The following is a 16,342-nucleotide window of genomic DNA, read 5'->3' as shown; positions in this document are numbered from 1 at the left end:
GAAGTTTTATTTCGCCTTTTTGTATACCTGAGATCTCCTTATGCCCTATCCTCGTCCTTGCCAACTCTAGCCTCAAGGTTGAGATGTAATGACTGATAAGAGAGCATATGAGAAAGATCCACTTACCCATAAAGGGACTAATTCAGGAGGCGTTTTGAAATAATATACCTCTTCTGTAAGTCAACAGGAAATATATCATCTGATTTGGAATGAACATTGTAACTTGATTCTTTAAATATACTTAGAAATTCATTGGATGCCACATGTGTCAGCCTTTAAAAATGATGAGCTTTCTGCTATTTATTGTGTGATTCTATTTATACGACATTCAGGAAAAGGTGAACTATAGGGACAGCAAACAGATGAGTACTGCCTAGGGTTAGGGCTGGGGAGAAGGGCACAAAGGAACTTTTGGGGGTGATGTATCTCAATTGTGGTAGTGGTTACATGATTGCATGTATTTGATAAAACTTGCAGAAATGTATACCAAAAGGGGTGGATTTGATTGCATGTAAATTATATCTAAACAAACCTGACTTTTACCAAGAAATGATGAGCTTTCATATTCCCAAGATTAGGGCTGACACATATTAAGCACTTACTAAATAATGCTCTGTGCTACCACTTTGATTGCATTGGCTCATTCAATCTTCATAGTAACTCTATTTGGAAGGTACTGTTTTATTATCATCATCTCCATTTTACTGATAAGGGAAGTGAGACTTAGAAAAGTTAAGTAACTTGCATAAGACCACATGGTGAGTACAGTTGGAATTCAGACCCAGATCTGTTTGGTGCCAAAAACTGTGGGTTTCATCACCGTGCTCTATGGCCTCTCAAGATAAGTAAGTTTAGGCTGACAAATATTTAAGAGGTAAACTGGTAACTTTATGTTTGCCTGTAGCTTACACTTCCAAGAGTCTTTTTTAGTTCATCACGTTTACTCTCAGATCAGAAAGTTGATGGTACACCCCCACCCTAAACAAGCAGACATTCCAGGAACAGATTTCTCCAATTGCCCCAGTCTAACATCCTCAGTTAGACTGAGAGACCCATTCCTGTCAGTAGCCTTCAATGAACTGAGAATGAATCAGATCTGGGTGACTGTTGGTTAAGAGGATCCCCCAGAAAGTTCTAGGGGTTATGTGGCCCTCCTGACCAAGCCACTAACCTATGTTGTCCTATGGAGACCTAGTCCCCACTGCAGCCTGGTATGACACAGATGACAGACTTGTCTCCTGCTGATGGAGAGTTCCCTTCTCAAGGTCATATTTTTGTGCCCTGGGTCTGAGAACTCCAGCTCATGCTCCCTCAACAGCAAATGAATGAAGCACTGTTTTCATTAGCTGCTAGTGCTGGCACACTCCCGAAATCAGGGTGTCTAAGAGTCTTCCCAGCTGCTTTTCTCTACAACAGACTGCTTTTCATAAATAATTCTGGAGGTTAGTGTAGAATAGTGGTAAGATGTGGTAAACTTGGGATTCGGGATTGGTTCTTCCCCAGGAAAAGGGGTGCCGAGACCCACATCTAGTCTTCTGGTTCTTGCAACGTGGTATGTATGCTGCAAAGCCCACTTACCATTAGCAAGGCACTCAGGGAGTGCACTTTATTATGACAGAAGCTTTGGGTATGTGCCGAATCCATTGCAGTGGAAATGTAATTGGTCACGTATCAGTTTGCTCAGCCAGGGACCTTGGATCAGAAGTAGACAATGCAAACATACTGAAAGGGCAGTGATCTACCCCAGCAAATACCACTTTGTGTTTTCATCTTATCTGCTTTACTAAGGGAGCAAACCGATCCTCTAAGTCTTCAGGTGAGTCACTGATGCCCATAGGGCTGGGGAAATGTGCTTTGGAATCAAGACAAGACTGTCTAGGCCACAACTTAACTCATCTGTCATCAATCTTTATTGGGCCCCTGGGCCAAAGCGCAGGGTTGGTCTACCATCTCAAAAATGGACTTGCTTCTTGTTCTCACTAACAAGAGGATCTATTGGTATATCTGGTCAATTTATGATGAAGGCAGGAAGGTTGGGTTAGTTTTGGTGGGATGGTGAGAAGGAGATGGTGTAGGAGTCAGGGCAACGTTGCATGTAGGGAGCCTTTTCTGAGCAGATAGAGAGCTTCAGAAAGGTGCCCTTGAAGCCAGGGACATCTTGACACTGCAGAGGATCAAAACTAATCAAGCAGATCCTTAGGGAATAAATTTTGTCTGTTCTTGACTTGGTCTAGAATAGAACCTATCTGTGCTAGTCTAAGTCATTATCAGTTGTTTGTACCTCTGTATAAAGGAGTTTTCCCTTTTTTCTAGAGAAGCTATGAAAATACCGGAACTCTGGTGGGAAGGGTCATGGTCAAGGGAATAAAGGATCTAGAGGAATAAAGAATGGAGACAGGGGGATCCCTGGGTGGCTCAGCGGTTTAGCGCCTGCCTTTGGCCCAGGGCGCGATCCTGGAGTCCCGGGATCGAGTCCCGGGATTGAGTCCCACGACGGGCTCCCCGCATGGAGCCTGCTTCTCCCTCCTCCTGTGTCTCTGCCCCTCTCTCTCTCTCTATGTCTATCATAAATAAATAAATCTTAAAAAAAAATGGAGACAAAAAGAACAAAATGTGCTTACATTTACCTTTGCAGCCAAAGCATGAAGGATAAAGAATACTCAAACCTGAGTGAGACTGGCACCAAGCAGGCAAGAGATCAGCCAAGATGCCAACATAAGTCCAGTCTTCACTCCCAAATAGTAGGTGGAGAGACCAAGGAATGGGCCCTCCTGGAATTTTATTTCTTCAAACCTTAAAAATCACATTCTTCAAACAATAAAGCAAACTTACATGTTTAAATAGAAAAGAGTATTGCTACATTTAGAGTCGTTTCTTTTCCCATTTCTTAGAAATCTGTTCTGTTATTTCAGTCCTCTTAAATCTTGTTGCTTCAATGATCTTTTATTCCATTTAACAGATAGCTTTTGGGTGACTGCCTATGCAAACCTCTTCTCAAAGCTTATTGCTACCAGTGGGAAAAGATAGCCATTTCCTAAAGTGCTCTGTGCTCTATGTCTCAGATCATTATGAAAGAAACATTAGTGTATTCAAAAACTGAGCACCCACTGTACACAAAGCACCATGCTGATAAGGAAGGACTGTGTTTATCCAAAGTTATCCTGCCCTAGCGATTCTGAAGATTGGGAATCCCTGATTTAAAGGAAATGCCATGGGGTGGGAAACTGAGTTATGAAGTTTCCATTTCCATGATTACTTCCACCCTCTGCAATCTTCCTCTGTCCAACTTGCTTTTTCTCATCTACAAAATGCACAAGATCAGAGTTCATTGATTTAGGTAGTCTGTTCATTGATTTGTAAACACGGATCAAGATGCCAGACCACCATTTGTGCAAATTGGCCTTGCTCAGAGCCATAGAAACTAAAATAAATCAGACATTAGGCCAGCAAGAGGTCAGCACGACCTCAGGAGGCAGAGACTGGGTACTCCTCATAAGCCTTCTCTATGCTCCTTTCCATGCTAAATAGTGGTTCACTGATGATGTGCCCTGCCCACTTCATCTCCTAAACACCAGATGATTCTTGTCATCCCCTATCCCAAAGGTTTAGTTATCTGCAGAATGTACCTGTATGTACAATATCAGATTCTGTTTTGGTTCCTAGCACCAGGGAAAAGGCCTATAAACTTCAATAATACAGGATGTTTCAAGTTAAGCTTTAAAAAAAAAAAAAAGCAATATAGGTTGGTTTGTAGAAAATTTGGGAAATACAGGAAGACACAAAGAACAAGCAAAATTTGCCTTTAATTATGTTTTCTACTATTTTTTATGCCACCTTTAAGAATATATTTTAAAGCAAAAACAGTAGTTGTAATACTGTAGTTTCTGCTTATTCTATACAATTGCCCAAGATTCCATGGAACTTTTTTTTTTTAAGATTTATTTATTTATTCATGAGGGACACACAGAGAGAGGCAGAGACATTGGCAGAGGGAGAAGCAGGCTCCCTGCGATCCCAGGACCCCGGGATCACGACCTGAACCAAAGGCAGACCCTCAACCACTGAGCCACCCAGGTGTCCCTCCATGGAACTTTCTTCATCCTTTGCCTGACCCTCTGACCTGATCAAGAATAAGCCCGTTCTTGGCCAGAGAGGGAGCTGATTGAAATTCTAAATACAGTATGGCAGTCCCTTCCCAATTACCTGGAATTATGTAAGACTCTTCTAGACAATGCAGTCTCCCTGTTTCGTTTTATTTTGTTTTTGGTGAAGGGAGGTGTGTATGGAAGAGGATGCCAAGAAAAGTGCCGGTGTTATTTCTTAGCTCAGAGTGGTCCTCCGGCAAGCAGCAGGGGCATGTTGAGAATACAGGCTCTTAGGCCCCACCCCAGACCTACTGATTGAGAATGTGCCTTTCCACAAGATTCCCAGGTGCTTCTGAGCTGTGCACCTTACGTTTGAGAAACACTGGCCCGTGCCCCCCGCCTTCTGGCCTTCCTCAGGTGGTATTGATTGTCAGGATTTGTCCGTAACTTTCACACCTCCTTGATGTTGAAACCAGCAATAAAAATCCCACCTCCATGGGAGTAAACACCTTTTCCTCAGGGCACAGCTCACATTCTTCTGGGAAAACTCTAAATGTGTTACTTTCTAAATACCCTGATAGTTGTGGGGTGCTCCTAATGTAAGTCAAGGGAAGAGGCCAGCCCTCTACGTTGCCTGCCCCCCTCCAAGTCCATTCCAGGGTCAGAGCTTGTGTTTGTGTGGCTCCTGAAGTCATAGTAAATCATTCACCCAGGCTGGGACAAGAGAGAGATTCACAACAGAGATCCTTAAGTTCTGTTGGGGAAAAACCCACCATGATTTTTTTCTTCCTCCTCCTCCCCCTTCTTTACAACCGCACCTGCCTTATTTTATGACTCAAATGATTCATGTAACCTTTGCTCATCCACTAGGGGGCCCCAGGAGGCACATGCAGGGTGCTGGGATCCTGAGGACCCTAATCAGGCTAGCTGAGATCAAGGACTCCGAGTACAGTACTGCCGATAGAGGGAGAAAAGGAAATGACAGAAGCCAAAACAGTAGTGTCTGTCTGGGCTGCTAGCCACAACCATATGTGGGCATCGGGATGGATGTGGGGCCTTCCTGGGCAGAGCCCTCCTAAGGGCTGCTTTCCTTAGGCCTTTCCAAACCAGGCAGGTGTTTCTGAGCAGCCATCTGAAGCCATCTGGGGGGAGCAGTACTCCCCTTCTCCAACTAGTTGCACTCATGTCAAGTCATTCCCCCTCCTTTCACAGACCTGAGAGGTGTCACAAACCCATTGTGCCTGGGCACCACGGCTCCCTCTGGGTTCTGGCATTGAGGTCTCCCCTGTCTTTTGGGTAGCACCTAACAATCCCTCTGGCTTGGCTGTCCAACACTCCTCTGGTTCCTCTTCACTCCGATGCTAGGCTTCCTTAGCTCCTAGGGACTGATCTGCAAATTTCCATTGAGGATCTAGGACACTTTTTGAAGTGCAGTGCCTGCAGCAGCAGGGGGAAGGGAGAAGGATGGTTAAGAATGGCTTCTTCTTGACCCTTGGGGAACTTACAAGCATCACCCTGTCCATCCTGGCAATCCCTGGTTGTATATAAAGCCAGCAACTATGCTGGTTTTCTTTCCAGAGGAGAGCGTAAGTGGTTGAAAACTTGGCCTTGGCCTTGCAGGGACTAGGATTCAAATCCTAGTTCTTCATCACTAGCTGGGTGATCCAACTTTGCTTCCTAAAATTTTAGGCCTCGCTTTGCACCTTTCTAAAATGGGGGCAATACCTGCCTCATAGGTCATTATGAGGATTAAGAGAGATGTTGAATATAAATGAATATAAAACAACACAGTGCCTAGTGCTTAGTAAGTGCTCAGTAAAAGGTAGCTGTCATTGTTGCTATTTTTACCTAAAAATGGACAGCAAGTCATGCCAGATAACAAGTCTGTGCTACATCTCAGAAGACCTGAGTCTAGTTCTGGATCTGCTTTGAATTAGCCTTGTGTGCTCTCTAGGTTCTTCATCTGTAGGATGTAGGATGACGCTATCTGGCTCCTTGTTTTAGTAGCTAGCATTTATCAATGCTAAATGCATACCAGGTGGTATTGTAAGTATGTATGCTAATTCACTTGATTGTCACCACATCCCTTTTTGAGGTGTAGAGGCAATGTGCTCCGCGGTCAAACAGCTAAAACAGAAGGAGCTAAGGTCCCAACCCAAGCAGTCTAGCCTCAGAGCCTGCAGCTCTGACTTTCTTACTGTGAAAAAATCAAATGGTCTAATAATTAGGAAAGGGCTTTGGAAGTGGGAAGCACTATACAAACATAGGCTAATATCACTATATATTTGTCCAAGTCTCTTGATATTTGGTCTTCAACTGGGATTTGGGATTCTTAACCTATCCTGGCAGGACATGGAGTTGGGGTGCTACTTTAGGGTTTCCTGAAGCCTTTTAATTGCTGGCTGTTGTGAGTTGAATAGTGTCCCCCCAACCCCAAATATATGTTGAAGTCCTAGTCTCTAGGACCTCAGAAAGTGACTGTATTTGGAAATGGGGTCATCAAGTTAAAATGAGGTCATTCAGGTGAGCCCTAACCCAATATGACCAGTGTCACACAGACACAGAGAAGCACAGAGGGAAGGTCACGTGAGGGAAGTCACAGGAGAACATCACATGAACATAGAGGATTAGATTGATCAGCACCAAGCCAAGGAACGCCTGAGGCTATCAGAAGCTAGGAGACAGGAAGAAGATCCTTCAGTGCCTTCAGAGGCAGTATGGCTCTGCCAACACTTGATTTTGGAACTTCTAGCGCCCATCATTGCGAGACAAAAATTTTCTGTTATTCTAAGCCATCCAGTCAGTGGTACATTATAGGGCAGTCCTAGGAAAGGAATCAAAGAAATGATAAGACCAAAGAAGGTGGGGATGAAGGGGAAGGAGGATATGTATGAGAAAGTCAAGGTTGATGATGGGTAAAAGGAAACAGAGAGAGGCCACATATCCCTAGGTGTGCACATGTGTGTGTGCACATCTGTGTGTGCACGATTTGACATTGTAGTAATCGATCTGTGATCTCACCGAGCTTGGGGATCATTCCTTTATAAGAAGATCACATGAGAGGCAAAATGAGCATTAAATTATATTCCATCTCTGCTGAACAGGTAAGAAAGGGGAATCTCTCTGAGCTCCTGTAATTGATTAAAACCCATTTGTTCTGCAGCACAGAGAGTGAGATGCAGGGGAGCTAAGCCTCCTAGACCCTTCCAGCAGTGGATAACAGAGTGTGATTGGAAATGGAGTGTTCTGACTCTTAGCCCTCAGGGAGTGCCATTCTGTTACATCAACCCTCAGAGGCTTCCTTTTGGTTGGCACACAGGAATTTATTCTTCCTGTGATTTTCTTTTTTTTTTTTTTTTTAGGAAGCTTGATTGAGATATAACATGCATACAGAAATGTGTATGGACAGCTCAGGGTATTTCCATCCATGTAAGCAGCACCCAGACAAAGAATTAGTACATCACCAGCACCCCTGAAGCCCTCTTGCCCCTCCCAGTGGCTAGCACCAACAAAGGAACCACTATCCTGACTTCTAACATCGCATATTGGTTTTGCCTGTTTCTGAGCTTGATATAAATGGGATTTCACAGTACTCTTTTGTGTCTGCCTTCTTTCATTCCACATTACGTTTGTGAGATTTGTCTGTGTTTTGCATATGGAGTAGTTCCTTCTCACAGCGCTAGATTATTCCACAGCTCTGCTCTTTTGAACAAAATCAGGGGGTATACGGAGAGAGAGAGGTGTCATGAAATGACTCAAGCTGGTCCTTAAAAAACAAAGCTAAAGCACACAGATTGCTGAAACAACAATGAAAAAAGTTGGTTAATCTTTACAAATTGGATCCAATTTCCTGGCCATCTATTAAAAGCCACTTTCCAAGATCACTCCCCGACCTCCTTTTCCTTTCCTGTTTCCCTGGATTCCCACCGCCTCTCTGTGTCACACTGGGCTACCCCAGTCTGGATGGATGGAATGGGGGCTGGAGGTTAACAAGCTGTGTTCTACCTGGGTGAACCCCTCTCAGTTCCAGAATAACTCAGAGCCTGGACTGTCCCTCACTTCATCAGTGGGGCTCCTGTACATTCAGCAGCATCACAGCCACCTTCACCCACAAGCAGGGAAGCTGTGTCTCACATCTGAAATTTGGGAGTTATTCCTCTGGTCTGAGTCAGCCTCAGGATAAAGCTCCTGCAGCCCCAGGCCGCCCAGAGGCAGAATGGAGTCTACAGAAGTAGGCTGGTCCTGTGCCCAATCCCTCCCCCTTGCAACCACTGCTAAGAGTCACTCCCACTGCTTTCTCAGGCTCTGTCCTTCATTCCCCAGAGCTGTGTGGCTGGATGGGGCTGCCCCTCTTCTCAGCCTTCCCTTGCCAGACCACAATTGGGCCTGATTTCTTCATGTTGACCAACCTTGCTGGGGTCTCCCTTTTCCTGGTAACAATGACCTAATCCCTAAAGGCAGTTTTAAGGGCGCTCCAATGCAAATCAGTGGGACTGCCTTCATGAGGCTGAGTCCATATATGGTACAATCCCTGAGCCAGGACGAGGAGAGTGCAGAGTGTAATGCAGCACAGCTGATTCACCAGCTGTCGGTCTCCCTCCCTAAGCTGATCCTGCCCACTCCAGTTTCCAGTGACATCAGCCTTGCACCCATGACAAAAGTTTAAGACAGTGAAAGGCAGGACTTCTTGGCGAGCTGCAATGTAGTTTCCTTTTCATTTTAGGCTCCCTACTTCCTGAGAGAGTGAACTTTCTTGAATGTAACTAAGTGCTAATTTGACTTGGTGCTTTTTGTCCAGGACAGCTCTTGTTGTGGGCGTGGCCAGAGGGAAGTGAGTGAAGTGAGGAGACAGTGATAACTCCAGAGGCTTGCTCAAGCCCAGTCCACACAGACCCTTTGGAACTGGAAGCAGTCATAGCGCCCCACCCTGACACTGGGCAGAGTTCAGTCTTCACAGCCCTTAGTGGGAGCCTTGGCTATTCTTTGATCTCTACTGTCAGCTAGTTTTTATTTGTTGGGCTTTTGGTGAAGTCTGAGTAATGGAACTAAGAAATTCTCAAACACAGGAAGAACATTGCAGCTTGAGTTATCAGACTCTATTCAAAACTCATTAATGGATAATCATGTTCTTTTTATTAGCATCCTCATCACCATTCCAGAGCCTATTAAAAGCAAATCTGGGGCACCTGGGTGGCTCAGTCCGTGGAGTGTCTATTTTGACTCAGGCCATGAGATTGAGCCCTCCATCAGGCTCCGTCTTAGTGGGGAGTCTGCTGAAGATTCTCTCCCTCTCCCTTTCCCCCTGCCTCCTCCTTATTTTTTTTCTCTCTCTCTCTTAAATGAATAAATGAATCTTAAAAAAAAAAAAAAAAAAAAAGCAAATCCTTATACTAGACTCTAGCGGTGGTGTGCCAGAACCAGCTCAAACCAACCTCAAACCTCATTGTTAAGCGTTCAGGAAATTTGCAAGCTGATCATTAAACATAACAATTATTAAAGGTTAAGTTACGTAAGATTAAAACAGAATAAATTAGATAAAACAATGGTAATAACTAATCAAAATTCATTCACTCCCTAATTATTTTACTACTTTTTACCATTTTCTGTCCTCTTGAGGTTATTCACCTATATTTTATCTTTGTGGTGGAAGTATCATCTGATGGTGTGCTTCTACACATCTCTCCTAACTCCTTGTTCAGCAATGTCACATTGGAAGCTCAAGATCAGCCACGATGGGAGAATTTTCCCCACGAAAAACAGTATAAATTAGGGCTTTCCTTCCCTACCCAATCCTCTCTCAGAGCCAGTTGTTAACCTTGACATGCACACCACTGATTCTGGGGTCACTAAGGAATGACTCACCCCCTGCGCTCAAGATGCTTATAATGCAGTGAGGGAGACAAATCCTTTTAAGACTTCAGTTGAGCAGTGTCTCCTCTAAAATGCCAATGTAGGAGCAAGTGAAAAGATGTGGGCTTTCAGGTTCATAAGACCTACAGTAGCATCCTAGTTCTGCCACTTACTGGCCAGTACCCTTAAATATAAGTTACCTGATGTTTTTTAACCATTTGCCAGATGGGAATAATAGCACCTCCTCATAAAATTGTTGTAAGGATATAATGGCAAAGATATATGGATATAGAAAGGGCATTTCTGATTGAGAGAGCAGCAGGAGGAATGGCACAGGAGAATGAAGGTGAAGGGACTTGTCCGGGAATGGCCAGTAGCCTAGTGTATCTGGATATTAAGATACACCAGAAACACTAAGATGGATGGAATGTAGGTATGGTGTGACCCCGAGCATGCAGATTAACGAGGAGGGAAAAGCTAAGCCTGGTACCAGGCCTGAAAAACAGAGCTGCCATGAGGGCAGCCAGCAATCTAAGCCATCAAGTTTGGAGGGCGCTGCAAATTCAGGCATAATTCAGACAATCATCTCAACCAGGAGGTACAACCTGGCAGGCAGTGTTATGGACTATGGGAGATCTATTCATCAACGACTAACCAGGCATAACCAGAAATATAGGAGGCTTGCCCTGCCCTTCAAGAGGGGTCAACAGGAGCTAGGCAGGAGATCTAGGCAGTTTCAATGGCTCAACATTACCATCCAAAGGCAAGCTTTTCCTTTTCACTCTGATATTCTCACTGCTGTTCTCAGTGTCAACTTTTATTGTTGGCATTGATGCCTAATGCTGCTAAGGTAGCTGCTGCAGCTCACACCGTCTCAAACAAAGCAAGTGGGAGCAGGGCAAGCCTCCTCAAAGTCTGTCTTTTTGTTAGGGAGCAATATCTCCAAAAGCCCAGCGGTACCCCTTTATAGCTCATCAGCCAGAGTTCGTCACCTGCTGTAGCAGGCTGAACAATGACCTCCTAAGATGCTCATGCTCTTGTCCCTGCAGCCTGTGAGCATGTTGCCTTACATGGCAATAGGAACTTTGCAGATGTGACCAAGGGTGGAACCTTGAGACGAGGAGTCTATCCTGGATTATCTGGGGTGCCCAATATAATCCCACAAGCCCTGCTGGGTGATGAGATGGCAATGTGAGGAGGATTTGTCACTTGTCCCAAGGTGGAGGGTGCCTCTCGACCCTAATAGAGGTTCCTAGCTGACAGCCAGAGACCTCATTCTTATAGTTGTAGGGAACTAAATTCTGCCAATACCCAAAAGAGCAAGGAAACAAGTTCTCCCCTAGAGCCTCTGGGAAGGAACTCAGTCTTGTAGACATCTTGATTTTTAGGCTAGTGATATCTGTACTTGGCTTCTGACCTACACAAATATAATACATTTGTGTTGCTTTAAGCTAAAGTTCTAGTCATTTGTTATGGCAGCAATGGTAAATTAATACACATGCCCACTCCTAAAAACAATAAAAGCAAAGGAGACTGGGATAACCATGCCTGGCTTCATCCAGTTAGGGATTGTCCCCTGGGGTTGGGTGATAGGCCATGTTCCCTGAGAGTGCTGGTAAGTGCCCATAAAATTAAGGAGGAGAGAAAATGGCTGCACATCTGGAGCCAATGGCAAGGAGTACTAGAGCCAGGGTGGGTACTGGGTAAACTCCAGGACAGACACGCCAGATGTTTTCAGCTGTCTTCGTTCTGATTGGTCTGGTCAGGAAACACTTTGAATATCCCCCATGGCTACAATTAGAGAGCCCTAGAAACCCCCCAAGATCATCTCCATTATACTGGACCCCATCCTGATTGGGAGGAAAAGCCTCAGAAAAAGGGCACACAGGTTGCCAGTGTCTGGCTGAGCTTCTAGAGCTCAGATCTGGAAAATGCTACTCACCATACTTCATCAAATCTAAGAGGCCTTCGGCTGCAAGATACATCATTATTTTGTGAACCACCATGAAAGAAAAAGTGCTGCCAAATAAACAATGATGGGTGGCTCAGTGGTTGCCTTTAGCTCAGGTCATGATCCCGGGGTCCTGGGATCGAGTCCCACATTGGGCTCCCTGCAGGAAGCCTGTTTCTCCCTCTGCCTGGGTCTCTGCCTCTCTGTGTGTGTGTCTCTCATGAATAAATAAATAAAAATATTCAAAAAATAAAAAGAGGAAAAATGTGCACCTTTGAATCGATCGAGTATGGTGCTACAAATCTTCCACCAGTGGTAAGGATGAACCCTTAACATCCTGTCAGCTCAGCCAAAATTGGCAGGGGAGGTACACATGAGTCTCTGGAGAAGATAACAGGTCAAGGTGGGAAGGTGAAAGTGTGCTCATGCAGCTCCTCGAGGAAGCCGAGCTAGAGTGCAGGCTTCCTCCTGCAGGCACAGGGCAGTCACTGAGGGATCCTGGCAGGGGTGCAGGACATCTGTGATCATATGGCCCCTGGCATCTGCAACAGTATTTATGACTATTTATGACTCCATCTCATATCAAAGCGTAAAGTATCACACTCTCTTGCCCAAGAGAGTTGGACTGGAACAGCTGCCTAACCTGGGCAGTGTGTTTGCTCTGTTACAGATGGGGATGCACTCAAAGAAGAGCCACATCATCCCTTTACCTGGGGCTGGCCTCGAGTCCAGGAATTTGGGGATCTTTCTGAGTGCCTTTATAATGGGGGGGAGAATGTCATTGTGTGGAAGTGCCCTAGGGGATCACCTCATTCCCATAATTTTTCTGATCAGGAAAGGACATTTGGAAAAATGCATGTGGCTGGCCCAAAGTGACCCACCTAAAGAGTGGCAGGAGGAGGCCAGAATCCAAGTCTCCCGCTCCCCTTCCCCAGCACACTTCGGGAGAGGTAGTCGGATGGGTGCAGGGGTGCCATCCCCCAGGCACACCCGGGTCTGACTCTTGCTAGCCTCACGTCCCAGCTCCTTCCTCTGTAAAGCAGGCCTAGCAACAGTACCTGCTGCAGAGAGCGGGCTGTCGTGAAGATCACATTATGAAGCTGTGAGAGGCGTGGACCACCGCCTGCCAGCTCGTAATGGCCCTGTCAAGAGGGACTGTCAGCTGTCATTCTCTCGCGCACTCTCAAGCTGCTGGCACCACCTCAGTCCTGCCATCAAGCTAGAGGTCTGAACTTTGAGACTCAGGAACAAAGAGGCATCTGTGGAATTTGCTCCCCTTGCTAATTTAGTAAAGTCAACAAATCATTTCTGTTCAACGCAAGAGGAGCCTCTGGAGATGTGGAGACAGGGCATGGGACAGTTTTCATGTGGGGTGGAGGGAGCACTGGCAGCCCAAGTGGGGACTGCAGGCTTTGCCAGGGCTGGGGAAGCCAGTTGAGGGTGGCTCGGAAAGGGAAGGGGCGCAGGAGCCCTGCGGCGCCGGGGCGGGAGCACTTGGCATGTGAACGGGCTGCAAAAGGCCAGGAAGGGGGACGTGATGTGGGCCTGTAGCTAGAAAGGAAGGGGACTCAGTCTCTGAAAAGAACCATTTTCTGTGGCGCTCAGGAAGGGCCTCTCGCTGGGGATTTCCTACACAGGGCTCCAGGCCTTGGCCGCCTTCCCAGGGAAAGGTGGTGCTTGTCGTGGGGAGCTTGCACACTGCGAGGCTTTAGTCGAATGACGAATGGTGCCCACTCCTGTCTCTGGCACTGCCGGTCTCCCTGAGCCTCGTTCCGCTGGGAACAAAATGCTCTTTGCTTGAACCACCCACTTCAGATGTCTTAATGCAAGACAGGGACACAGAGGTCGAGGCCAAGTGGAGTGGAGGAGACTGGGAGCTATGAATAATGCTGGACTCCAGGGAGGTGAGAGCCACCAAGGGTGAGCCCTGAACACTGCACACAGGGGGCTGTTTCAAAGGAATGGATCCTTGGCACAGGGCTCTAGGGTGGCCTCGAGATGGCTGGCCCGCCCCAGACCACTGGTGGTGTGGTCATGGCTAGTCAGAGGAGCTCAGTGGGGTCTAAGGAAAAGCCTCCTGGAAAAGAATAATTTCAAAATTAAAAAGGAAAAAAAAAAAAAAGCACAATCAACTCCCCTTTCCTCTCTTTCCCAACCCCAATCAAAAAGTACAGTCTGCATTATTGAAAAATCACATCTCAGAAGTAGTGTGTTCTTTCTGACAGCATCTGCCAAGATTTCTGATGAGGCTGATAGAAACCAACGTGTTCCATTTTCATGTTGTATAATGAGTAGATGGAGTCCTTGCACATCTGTTCGGGCAAGACAATGATGATGTTATTACTGGAAGCATTGTGCTGCAAATATCATTCCGATCCTTCCTGTCTCTGCCCATCGCCAGCCTCACTGGGTGCTTTCCCCCTCTCTCTTTACTGTCCCGTGTCTCTCTTCTTCTCACGTTTCCCTTCTTCCTCTCGCTTTTCCTCTTCTCTCATTTTTTTTTAAAGATTTTATTTATTTATTCATGAGACACACACACACACACACACAGAGAGGCAGAGACACAGGCAGAGGGACAAGCAGGTTCCAGGCAGGGAGTCTGATGTAGGACTCGATCCAGGGACTCCAGGATCACACCCTGAGCTGAAGCAGACGCTTAACCACTGAGCCACCCTGGCGTCCCTCTTCTCTTATTTCTTCCTTCACTCAGCGCCCTGCCCCACCTTGCAGAAACCCAGGGGACAAAGTGAGAAATTCCCATCCCTACCAAGAGGAGGGGATGCCGAGAAGGCCAGGGGCTAGTTCCCAGGGGTCAGATGGGAGAGGAGTCTTTGGGTCGCTCGTCACAGCCCTGGCACTTCCTACTCTAAAGGGCCCATTCCCTTCTAGTTAGCAAGAATCCTTCAGCTCAGTCAGAGAAACCTCTGGACCTGCCCCATGCCCAACTTCATCAGCAAAGAATCAAGAGGGACAACAGTGAGACTAATTCCTGCTCAGGAGACAACAAATGGAAAGAACTTAATGTATTTGATATCCAGGAATATTTTGCATCCTAACTGGATACTTTCTGAATATATAATTGATTTATAAAGGAATGAAATTTTAATGTTGGATTATAAGCACAAAGAATCAGACCGTAGAAGTGAATTTCAGGGTCAAGGGAGCCTTCCTTGATTTGTGTTTTTCAAATCATTCATTCATTCATTCTTGGCAACAAATATTCATGCAGTATCTACTATATAGCAGAGAATGAGCTGGTTATTAAGGCTCATAGATGGAAAGCTCGATTCCTGCCTCTTGGGGCCTTAAAGTCTACCTTAAGGCTAAGTTCTACCCAATCTGAATATAGCTTTGGTCTTAAACATATCTCCTGTGTGGAAGTAGAATCCTCTTGGGGCCCCTTCACTATAAAATTACCTTGGGTTGGGACGCCTGGGTGGCTCAGTGGTTAAGCATCTGCCTTCGGCTCAGGTCGTGATCCTGGGGTCCTGGGATTGAGTCCCACATCAGGCTCCCTGCCTGGAACCTGCTTGTCTCTCTGCCTGTGTCTCTGCCTCTCTCTCTGTCTCTCATGAATAAATAAAATCTTAAAAAAATTATCTTGGGCACCAATATAAAAATGGAATGGTATGGATTCCTGTATATTGATCCATTAATCCAACCATTCTTCCATTCTTCCATTCCATTCACTCATCTATCCATCTACCTATCTATAAGTCTATTTATCCATCCACTCATATAGGGAACAAAATGCTACCTACATCCAATCAATCATTCACCCATCCACACTTACACTCATCCATCCTTCCATCCATCTACCTACTGATCCATCCATCCATTGGTCCATCTACTCAACCATCATCCTTCCAAGCGTGAGGTAGGAAGTCAGTTATTAGCTCAGTGGGGACCAGGGATCACCTAAACAATTATTGTGGTAGGGAGCTGTGCAAAGACACAACCCAATAGTTGTATGTAGCATCCATGCCTGACAATTCACAAGTGAATGGTTTCTAAACCCTGGACTGTAATCTGAGAAAACAGAGATGGTATGAATTTCAAGGACTGGTAGCAAAGGTTCACAGGGAGCTGCTTAGATTTAATCAAGATAGCGTCTACCATGCTAGGAGTCTAGGAAAGTGTAGGAAAGAGTGGCTCAGGGAAGGCAGTGGTTCGTGCACACCTTTTCACGGAGTTCTTGCTATTGAGCTTTTCCTCAGTGTGATGCCCCCTGCATCACGAAGGTCACTCTATTTAATTATTGCTTTCTACTTAAACATGAAAAAACTGAGGATGAGCATCTTTGTGGTTAAGTTCCCCAGATAGTTTCCATTGAACAGTAGCCCCCCTGACCCCCGCCAAATTGGAGAAGTCAGTGGAAACCAAGGTCTGAAATCATTCCCTTGCTTCTCAAATATTGTATTCCAGTGTTTTTCTGCTTGTGGGGATTCTGACTGAA

At 45.8% G+C, this 16,342-nt stretch overlaps 1 long non-coding RNA gene across 8 annotated transcripts in view; it reads right to left on the bottom strand.

The window, feature by feature from the left end:
* LOC106559541 overlaps positions 1 to 16,342 on the bottom strand; it is a 79,529-nt gene that overhangs the window by 56,833 nt on the left and 6,354 nt on the right. The window contains exons 3-4 of one of the 8 annotated variants that reach the window (XR_005367858.1): positions 14,082 to 14,198; positions 7,408 to 13,963 (exon numbers count right to left, since the gene is read on the bottom strand). The exons of 6 other annotated variants lie outside the window; for them this stretch is intronic. This is a non-coding gene — a long non-coding RNA (uncharacterized LOC106559541). Of the gene's footprint in view, positions 1 to 7,407; positions 14,199 to 16,342 lie in introns of those variants that run through there. One more of the 8 variants, XR_005367851.1, reaches the window with a different exon arrangement.

The sequence above is a fragment of the Canis lupus genome, chromosome 12, assembly GCF_011100685.1.
Source record: "Canis lupus familiaris isolate Mischka breed German Shepherd chromosome 12, alternate assembly UU_Cfam_GSD_1.0, whole genome shotgun sequence".
NCBI lineage: Eukaryota > Metazoa > Chordata > Mammalia > Carnivora > Canidae > Canis > Canis lupus.
This window is presented reverse-complemented; position numbering and strand designations above follow the sequence as displayed.